Source organism: Suricata suricatta, chromosome 8 (genome assembly GCF_006229205.1).
Source record: "Suricata suricatta isolate VVHF042 chromosome 8, meerkat_22Aug2017_6uvM2_HiC, whole genome shotgun sequence".
NCBI classification, from domain to species: domain Eukaryota; kingdom Metazoa; phylum Chordata; class Mammalia; order Carnivora; family Herpestidae; genus Suricata; species Suricata suricatta.
This window is the reverse complement of record NC_043707.1, coordinates 32,259,348-32,270,100: the sequence shown is the minus strand read 5'-3', so window position 1 is coordinate 32,270,100 and position 10,753 is coordinate 32,259,348. Positions and strand designations below refer to the sequence as shown.

The following is a 10,753-nucleotide window of genomic DNA, read 5'->3' as shown; positions in this document are numbered from 1 at the left end:
AACCATGAGATCATGACCAGAGCCGAAGTCAGACACATAACCGACTGAGCCACCCAGGCGCCCCACCAAGGAGTTTCTTGACTTAGTTTTTCATCAGGCATATGTGACTGAACTGTGTTTTATCGAAAAAGTTTGATTTTTTGAAGTATAGTCTGCTCTTGATACTTTAAATGACTGTGGTCAGAGTTAGGTACCACAAGATTTTCTCTTTTTGATGAGATCTTTTGTGTTGAGAGATTTTCATTGTGGTGATTATAGTGGGAAGAAGAATGGAAGGGTCTAGACTTTCTCTTTGAGAGAATCATTAAATGGAGGTTGCGCTTATGATCATGTTTAGTGGAAAGAGCCACTGGACTTAAAATAGGCTGAAAATATCTGCACTCTCTTGAAAAGTAATAACTTGAGGGGCGCCTGGGGAGCTCAGTCAATTAAGCGTCTGACTTCGGCTCAGGTCATGATCTCACAGTTCGTGGGTTTGAGCCCTGCGTGGGATCTGTGCTGACAGCTCAGAGCATGGAGCCTGCTTCGGGTTCGGTGTCTCCCTCTCTCTCCACTCCAACCGCACTTGCGCTCTGTGTCTCAAAAATAAATAAACGTTTAAAAAAAGGTAAAAAAAAAAAGAAAAAGTAATAACTTTGAAGGCATACCAGAACTTTTATCCACACTTCAGGTTTCTTTGTCTTGAATGACTTTCAGAATTATTTCTTGTGAATTTCTCGGAAGCTTGTCTGCAGACTATATCAGGAAGGAAACAACTCATTGCATCTTTGAGACTTTCAGGTTAAAAGTAAAAGGACCCAGGGCGCCTGGGTGGCTCAGTCGGTTGAGCGTCCGCCTTCAGCTCAGGTCATGATCTCATGGTGTGTGGGTTCGAGCCCTGTGTCAGACTCTGTGCTGACAGCTAGCTCAGAACCTAGAGCCTGTCTTCAGATTCTGTGTCTCCCTCTCTCTCTGACTCTCCCCTGCTAGTGCTATCTGTCTGTCTGTCTCTCTCTCTCTCTCTCTCTCTCTCAAAAAAACAAAAAAAAAGACATTTAACTTAAACTTAAACAAAAAAGTAAAAAGACCTTTGCAGATTGACATGTCTGCTTTTATTTGCAGATACTAAGGTCCTCTTTGCCCTTAAGCAAAGGGTTAGCAAACGTTTTCTGTAAGGGACCAGAGGGTGAATATTTCAGGTTCTGAAAAAGTACAGAGGCTCTGTCACAGCTGCGCACATGTGTCGTGGCACACAGGCAGCGTTGGCAGTATGCATATAAATGAGCGTGGATGTGTTTCAATAAAACTTATGGACAGAGAAGTTTGAATTTTCATGTAATTTTCACATCATGAAATAATAGTCTTAATTTTTATGTCACCATTTAAAATTGTTAGCTATTCTTAGCTTACATGCTGTTCAGAAACAGGCCATGTGTGCTGTTTTGCCATCTCCTTCCCTAGACAGAATGTTCTAAACTGTCCAGAGGAGAAAGAAAACTATCGTCTGAGCTATGGAATTGATTTTCTTGAAATTTTTTCAGATAATTAGGCCAAGACAAGTTGTTGCATTAATCTGTTCCTCTACTTTGCTTGCTTGGAATCCTGTGGCATGTCCGAATGTGGCTCACATTGACAATGATTAGTTTCAAATGGAGGGAGAGCTCTTGGCTTCCAGGCCCTGGTTGTCTTGGAGGGTGATTTGGGAGTTTCTGTTTGGAGCTGGTTGGAGTTCAGTCATGCTTTATCCTGCCTCTAGTTTGTTTTTGTTTTGTTCTTAATTGTTTCCATCTCCGTCATTGCCGCGGTGTTTCCCACGCTCTGCCCCCCGGCAGTCTGCATGCCGTGTGGCCTGGCTCATCCTGCTTCTCCACGTCACTGTGCCTAACATGGCTCCTTACCTTTTCCCTCTGCAGGCCTGGCTTTTCTGGACGTCTGGTAATAAGGCGCATTTGAATACTTTCTGAGGCAGATTCCCAAAGCCTAATCTTGATGGATAACCTAATATTTTGCAATTGGGAATTCATATCCTTAAAATGCCCCTACCCTAGTAGGAAGATTGGGACTCACTCCCACCACATACCTTACAGTGTCTCTTGTTTTTCTTTTTTCTCAGTCAGGTGTCTATTTATGAGGTGGACAAGCAAGATTGTCGCAAATTTTGCACTACTGGCATCGATGGAGCCATGACAATTTGGGATTTCAAGGTATTTTCTACTGCTCAGAAGAAATCTTGTTTGTGTAAAATTCTTCCTGTAACCAGAATGTTTTCTCATTTCCTGGAACAAAATATCAAATCCAGTGCACATCAGAAATGTAGAACGTTAGATTGTAGTTGTCTTTAAAACCTAAAATAGGGTGCCTGGCTGGCTCAGTCAGTGGAGCATGTGACTCTTGGTCTTGGGGTTGTGAGTTTGAGCCCTGCTTTGGGTGTAGAGTTTACTTTAAAAAAAAAACAAACAGGGGTGCCTGGGTGGCTCAGTTGTTTAAGCCTCCGGCTTCGGCTCAGGTCATGATCTCACGGTTTATGGGTTTGAGCTCCTCGTCGGGCTCTGTGCTGACAGCTAGCTCAGAGCCTGGAGCCTGCTTTGGATTCTGTGTCTCTCTCTCTCTCTGACCCTCCCTGCTCGCGTTGTCTCTGTCCGTCTCTCAAAAATAAATAAAAAACATTAAAAAAATTAAAACAAACAAACAAACAATTTAAGACCTGAAAGCCATTAGAAGAAAACCAGACTTTCTCAGTGAGGTGGGGGTACATCCTTCTAGACGTCCATTTATCCGTGGAGGAAAATCTGAGGGCTGTTTTTATAGCCGGCTCTATTTTGGGCACCAGTGTCTTTAACTATACAGATACACTTTTGGGGTTTGCACTCATTAATCTAGTAAACATTCGCTGAGCGCCTGCTGGGTGGCAGGCCTGGTACTAGGCACTGAGGACACCAAGGTGAGAGGGGCTCGTCTGGTAAGAGGGGGTGGGGGGCAGGTGGAGCTGCGGAAGGGCAGCCAGTGCGCGTGTTTCTATACTGAGGAAGTCGGGGGCGCCTAGGCCGCCAGCACCGCAGGGAGGAGATGGGCTGAGCTGTATCTCCAGGTGCAGCGGGGGTGCGGGGCAAGTGGTCGGTCTGAGTCTCAGGACAGCAGGTGCAGGCCAGCCGAGCGCGGAGCACGCTCTGGTTGGAGGCACCACCAGTGGTTTGCACTGTGGTGTGGGTCCTGCGGAAGCATGAGATGGAATGAGAAGGGGCCGTGGCAGGGTCAGGGAGAGGCAGCTGCAGACACCAGCTGGTTCAGAGCCAGGCCGAAAAGCACCAGAGAGTAAGGTGTGGGTGGCCCGGCCAGAGGCTGTGGAGTCCCGAGACCCAGCGAGGAGAGGACCTCCGGCTGTGGCAGGGGCTGTGGTCCAGAGCTTCTGCACTGGAGAGAGGTTTCAGAGGCCAAATGGAAGGGCGTTGTGACCTTGAGAAACAAACGCAGGGGGACCCTCACACCCTAGCTTGAGGAGTGGGCAGACGGTGGGCGAGATGAGGAACCAGAGGGGAGGAGCACGGGCAAGAGAGGCTGACTGCTGTGTGCAGCCTTGTGAATTTACTTTCTCTCGGTTAACCTAGGTTAACCTTTACAGAATTTTGCTACTGCCTGTGCATTTCCATGATGTTCGATCTCCCCCCCCACCTTCTTGGGTGGAATACATAATTTGGAAAAGCCTCCAGAATATTCTGGAGAAACAGAGTGTCTTACTCAGAGTCACTCCCCACCCCCCACATTTTTATCTTCTAGTGCTTTCCATCCTTGGCATCATGGCTGTGAAATCAGCCCGCCCAGGCAGTTACACTCTATACTTTATTCTTTGACCTCTCTAAGCTAGGAGGTTCCAGGGCAGTTTCCCCTTGGTCCGTCCGCCTGGGAGCACCTGCTGTGTGTTGTGCACCTGGGTGGCCGCCACCATGTGGCTTATACGTAGGAGGGCCTGCTGCTAGGGCATCTCCAGTGTGGGGGGTGTGGGAGGGAGGCAGGGACCATGCGCACACCTGCCCTCAACGCTAAGGGCCGACGGCACAGGGAGGAGACATGCCCTACGCAGGCAGGAGTCCTTTCAGATCCTGTGGCTTGGAGTGATGGGGACAGGGGAGCACATGACTGGAAAGGGCCAGCCGGGCCCAGTCCAAGGGGGAGCATGTCTCACGGGTCGGGGAGGGCGGAGAGGGCGGGCGGGGAAACCACCAGGACAGACGGTCCTCAGTAACCTTCAGTGTTCTTCCTGCTGTTTTCAAGACCTTGGAGTCTTCAATCCAGGGCCTCCGGATAATGTGAAGCTGAGTGAGCCTCCCAGATCCAGCATGACAAACTGACAAAAGTGACAGAGTGTGCTGATACGGCCCCACCGTTTGCATGGTGGTGAGGAGAGCCAGCCGCAAGGAAACACTGAAGACACGCATCGTGCAAATGTTTGTGTGGTTTTGTTTGAATATAATTGGTAAAAGTTGGTTTTTTAAAAGCAGCAGTGATTTGGGTCTTTTGTTTTTTGTTTTTGCTATTTCATTCCATTCTTGACCAAAGCCTCTCTTGAAGTAGTTTATTTTGGAAAATTGTCACACTAACTTAAAGGAAAGGGTGCAGAGATATGTAAGTTGTCTGCTGAACAGTTAAATAAAAATACTGAATGTGTGTTTGGTTTTGTTTCCTTCTAACTACTTTTAGAAAACTATGGGCAGATTCTTCATTAAACTAGTTAGTTTTTAGGGTAAAATTCTAGATTCCAAGTTGCTTTATTTCTTTATTTTGATTTTTTTTTTTTTAGAGCACCAGCAGGGCAGAGAGGGGGGAGGGAGGGAGGGGGGAACTTAAGCAGGCTCCACACTCAGCACAGAGCTGACAGGGCTCGACCCAGTGACCCTAGGGGATCATGACCCAAACGGAAATCGAGTCAGAAGCTCAACGATCTGAGTCCCCCAGGAGCCCCTAACAAAAGGTTTTATACATTTTTTTTTAATTAGCTAATTGTACAGGGAGGGGCTTATACTCTAGCTTTGGGTTTATCTTTTATTGGGTGGTTAGTGTCCCCATTGTCTTAGGGTTGCAGAATTACGCACAGGAACGATTTTATGAGTGTCCAGGGAGGCTCGGTCAGTTAAGCATTCAACACCTGATTTCGGCTCAGGTCATGATGTCACAGTTTGTGAGATCGAGCCCCATGTCAGGCTCTGATTCTCTCTCTTTCCCCTGCCTGCATGCATACATGCGCGCACGCAACCTTCCTCTCTCAGAATAAAGAGAATAGAAAAAGGGCCCCTTGGTGGTTCAGTTGGTTAAGCGTCTGGCTCCAGTCATGATCCCATGGTTTGTGAGATCAGGCCCTTACACTGGGCTGTGCACGGGCAGCGAGGAGCATGCTTGGGATTCTCTCGGCCTCTTCCCCACGTTCGTGCATACTCTCTCTCTCAAATAAATACACTTTAAAAAAAAAAAAGTTTAACTTTGTGGCTTTTACTGCCAGAGGGAGTGGGGTCTTGCCCTCTTCCGTGAGTCAGATATTCCGTGAGTCCACTTTATGACCTGTGGACTTTTAGGTTAAGGGTCAACCTAAAACCAAAATGCCGTTACTTTGGTCAGTTTGTCCCCGAGCCTTCCTTCCCTCTTGGCTCTCAGTAATTTGAAGACAGCTCTAGTTTTAGGACACTGATAACAGTGCTGCTCAGAGGACATCATGATATCCTCTCAAGAGTAATTCTGCCCTCGGCAACTCCTGGGAGCATTCCTTCCCTCTTGGAGGGGATCTCGGCAGCCGAGGTGCTTGCTGTGGCCTCCCCTCCGACCGCTGGTGGCAGGAGCCCCTTGCGTAAACGTGTTTGCACCAGTGAATAGGCTGTTGTCCCAGAGGAGAGACTGAAGTAGGCCCTAAACAGGAATTAGCTAAAAGTTTCTTTGTGGTTTAATTAAATCACATGGTTTGACCAGCAAGCCCAGAGAACAGTGTATTCCATGATAGGAACAACAGCAACAGAGACAAGTTTCTAACTTTGCCTCCACTAATTTAGCCAGAGCTGGATTTTTCTTTTTTTTTTTTTTAACTTGGGAGGGCTGCCAGAAACCCACAGCCCTGCAGTACTGGGGGCTGTATATGGTGCACCCCTCTTCCTCTCACCAGCTCCGAGACTCCGGCCGGGCCTGGGGCCACAATTACTACCCATCTGGGGAGGCCCCTGAGTGACTGCCAAAGCCCTTTGATTTAAGCCTTTCGGCTCTGACGTCAGGTTATAGTTCTGCCAGGTGTGTGACCTTGAGCACTATAGTTAACCTCTCTGAGCCTCAGTCTCCTCACCTGTAAAATGGCAGTAAAAACCGGAATTGGTAATTCCTGTTTGTAAAGCCAAGATTTGCTTTTAGGCTTGGCACTGGCGCCATAGTAGCGCCCGGAAAACAGTGGGGTAGAGTGGGAAGCTGGGTGCGAAGGCTCTTGCTAACTAAAGAAAAGTTTAAGGGTTACTTGTAGAGTATTCTGAGAAAATCTGAGGTCCTCCTCAGAGCCCAGGGTAGTTGCTCAGGCGTGACTCTTCCGTTTGGCCCCCGAACCTTGCGTGCCCAACTCTGGAGGCAAAGGTGTGAAGGGCGCGGGTTTCCCAGGTGCCTGCAGTGTGCCTGAGGCACGAGCAACCCCATGTGGACTCAAGTCCCGTATGGATCAGTATATAAATTACGAGGTTAGGTTGCTTATTTATGCATGTAATAATGAAATACTGGGTGCAGTAGGTAGAATAATGCACCCTGGCCCCCCACCCCCGCCAGGATCCGCCTCCTAATCCCCGGAAGCTGCGAACTTTGCAGATGTCATTAAGTTAGAGAGCTCAAGACTGGAAGAGGATCCTGGATTATCTAGGTGGGCCTGGTGTAATCCCAGGGGTCCTTATGAGAGGGAGGTCGGAGTTGCTGGGCCACGGAGCCAAGGAACCACCCGTGGCCTCTGGAAGCTGGAAAAGACCTGGAAACAAGGCCTCCCCGGGAGCCCCTGGAAGGAGCGCCACCCTGCCTGCTGCGACCGGGGACTCTGACCTCCAGACGTGTAAGAGAACACATTTGCGTTGTTATAAGCCTCCCTGTTTGCAGCAGCCTCATCCAGCAGTGGTAGGGGACTGATAGACGAGGTCCGTTCAGACAAAGGAAGGAAGTGTGGTCTAGAGCAGTGTTTCACACTGAGGATCAGAGCCCATCAGTGGCTGTAAAAATCAATTTAGTAGGTCATGACTGGCATTTGAAAGACTGAAACCAGAGAAAACATTCGGCGTGGCTGTACTGTGTCGCGATCCCTAGGTTTCAGATGTATGTGGAGGCATGTATGCACAAGGTCACGGCGTGTACAAGGTCACGGTATATATCACCAGGGGCCACAATAAGGAGTTCAAGGGGGGCCTGGCTGGTGCAGTCGGTTAGGCTTCGACTCTTGATTTCAGCTCAGGTCATGACCTCACAGTTCGTGCGTTCTGACTATGTGGAACCTGCTTGGGATTCTCTCTCTCCCTCCCTCTCTGCCCTTTCCATGCTTGCACATGTTCTCTCTCTCTCTCAAAAAACTAAAAAAAAAAAAAAAATGTTTGAAGCCACCACGGTAATGTGAGTCCCCTTAGGCGGTCCCAGGAAGGGCGCTGTAGCCACACTTTTGACGCGCTACAGAGGAACCCTGGACCAGGCGTCAGCACAAGCAGTTGGTAGGCGTTAACTACTCCCTGCAACCCTGTAGGACTGGAACTGGTATTGCCAAATTTTATTTATTTTTAATGTTTACTCGTTTATTTTGAGAAAGAGGGGGAGGGGGCGGAGCAGAGAGAGAACGAAGCCCAAGAATCTCAGCTCAAAGCCCAACACGGGGCTCGGTGCATGACCCTGAGATCATGACCTGAGCCAAAGTTAACCCGCTGAGCCCCCCAGGTGCCCCTATGGAACACTGGAAGATGACAAAACCAGGCCAGAGAGGGGAAGGACACCCTCATTGGAGCAGGCTCGCCAGAGCCCTGGTGGGAACCACCGAACACGCCCCCTGCTGGGCTCAGGCTGGGAGTGCAGATGCCCAGTGACCAAGCTCAGGGGTGGGCAAGGTCACTGAAAGTGACTGGAGGGGACCCTTCCAACTTGTACCTTGCGGGGTTTTGTTGGAGTTTCCAACTGAATGGATACAAAACCATGTGGCTTGGCAGGCGGTGTTCAACAGGTGCATCCCCCATCAGGGGGTCCTGGCACGTGGAACGCTACGTGTGTTCTGGGCCTTCGTGCTGTGGACATCTGTCCTCCTGGCTTTGTCCACCTCCCCTGTATGTGTGGCCTGGGAAGGAAGACACGAGGGTTTCTTCTCGTCCCCCTCATGGGGATCAGGTGACAGTCCTTTGATCTCGGGGACAGGGACCCGTGGTCCCCAGTGTGGGTGGGCACATGCTAAGACAAGGCCCTCAGACTGGGTGCTTCTGGGCCAAGCCTTCCTCCCTGGTCTCCCCACTGCCTGGGCCAGCCCACCACTTCCGGAGTCCACATGCCTGGAGCTTGGCTGCCTTCTTGTGACCAGGAGGCAGCCAGGAGGTAGGACAGAAAGCCGGAAAGAATCTTGATGACCTGGGGATATTGCCCCTGCCCTCCAAGCCAGCCTGGGTGTGTAGCTGCATTTCTTGGAAACCTGAGAAGGGGGAGCGTAGCATCTTCACCCCAGGATCCCGGGGGACGCAGTTTCCAGCAAGAAACAAGCTCTCTGAGGTGTTCCCAGAACTCCGCCTGAAAGCCTTCCCGCCCAGGCCCCGCTCACTCAGGAGTCGCCTCACTTAAGGCTTGAAGAACTTTGATCCCAGAAGGGAGCGGTTTCAAGTAACCCCTCCCGTGGCTTCCCGGCGTGAGGTGTGCCTTCCAGTCCTGTTGGGTCTGCCCACAACGGCTGCAGGCCAGCGTGGGGGTGGCAGCACTGATCCCGAGTCGGCCTCACTCCATAGATTCAGACACAGAGGCGCAGCAAGAAGCACGGTTTGCCTGAAACCCCCATTTTCTAATGCCATTTGTTGGGGCTCCTTCGTTCATTAACTCCTTCAATTTTGAAAGAGAGGGAGAGAATCCTAAGCAGGCTCCTTGCTGTCAGCACAGCCACCCAGGCGCTGGGCTTCTACTCCCGCTAAGTTTACAAGCTCAGCTTACAATGAGGAGGAGAGAATCCTCGGGTGTTCACATTTGTCAGGATGCTTTTAGCAACCGGTACCAAAGTCTCCATTGAAACCAGCTTACATAGTAAAATTGATTCTTTAGTTCACCTGTCCAAAACCTCTGGAAGCAGGCTGGGCTCAAGCTGACCAGTCAGAGGTTGACCAGGGTGCTAGGCATTTATTTGGGATTTTCTCCACATGACTCTCTACCTATGTTGTCAGCTTCCCTCGCGGCTGATCCACTTTTGTGTTCAGGTTCACAAGGCTCACCTGGAGGGGCTTTCCCTCCACCCTACTCCCTGGGCCTTGCTTTGCCCCAGGCCATCTTAGGTCATGGGCTTAGGACAGGGGACAGCAGGAGCCGGTTGGATTAGACCACTCAGGCCCATTCCGGAGGTGGGGGTGGTGGGGGTCAGTCCCACCTGGGGTCATTTCCTGGGCATCTAGAAGCCAGAGATGCAACATCTGCTGCCTCAGTGTTACGCTGCTCTTGTCCCCACAAGAAGTGCCCGTAGAGACTACCTGAAACTTTTTTCTGTGCAGACCGAAGCCATCTCTGAGATTGGCCACAGCTAGACGGGAGGGCTGGCGGCAGCCCCTCAGTGCCTCCTCAGAGGTGGGAGGGCTGGGAGTCCTACAAAACCCTGGAGTTAAGTTTGCTGAGCACCATGCGCTCACGGCAGGAAGTGCTCCGGTGTTTGGATCCCTGGAATCCTCCCAACCACCCTGCAGAGGGCAGAATTCAGCGTACAGGAGCTGGGAGTCCAGCGGAGAGCAGACACCCCCAGTGGGGAGCGGGTTGTGGACCAAGTGGCCTAAAAGACATGTCCTGCAGGATAACCCGAAGTTGTTCAGGGCGGGAAAAGTGTTCGAGGCGGACAGAACAGCAGGAGTTAGAGCCCCGAGACCGCGGGGGACCCGGAAGACCCCACATCCCATCTGCTGCCTGCCGCCTGGCTGACCGGGAGAGGGCTCCTAGAGAGGGGACCTACCGATGCCGGGACTCGGCAGGGTTTTCACGAGGGTCCCCCGCATCCGCGAGGCACGGGGCCACATCTGCACTGATGAGGCAGAAGCTAGGGACGTAAAGACCCCTGGAGACCACTTGGCCCAAGACCCAAATTCAGGTGGCTGCAAGGCCACCAGGTAACTTAGGGGCTAGAGGAGGGCTGCGGCGGAATGCAAGGGCAAGAACTCCGCCGGGAGAACGAGGCGGCCAGCCACGGTCGCCGAAAGAGGCCTGGCGGCCGGGGCGTATTTTGCTGTGAGCGCGGGGAGGGCCTCGCCTTTCCGACCAAACCCGCTTCCGGGCTTGCACTTTTTGCGCCCTGTGGGTATCAGCTCGCAGGGGAAGGATGGAGAGAGGACGCTCTCGCGGCGGCGGGGACGTGCGCACCCCGCCCAGCTCCCGGCTTCCCTACCGGCTGCTGCTCGGGCTGTGCGCCTCTCTGCGAGCCTCAATTTCCCCACGCACAAAGTAGTGAGGGGCGGCAGCAGACGACTTCTGGGCGCCCAGGCTCGGTGCGGCTCCCACCCCGGATGGGTGGGCGGGGCCTGGGATCTCGCGGCCGCCACCCTGGTCACCGCCCCCGTCCCCGCGGGGCTGAGGC

General features: G+C 51.6%; 1 long non-coding RNA gene across 1 annotated transcript; it reads left to right on the top strand.

Annotated features, from left to right (window-relative positions):
• The first annotated feature begins 2,074 nt into the window (after positions 1-2,074).
• LOC115298376 lies at positions 2,075-4,642 on the top strand. Its single transcript, XR_003911723.1, has 2 exons — positions 2,075-2,183; positions 4,249-4,642. It is a non-coding gene; the product is annotated as an uncharacterized LOC115298376 (long non-coding RNA).
• Positions 4,643-10,753: the final 6,111 nt, after the last annotated feature.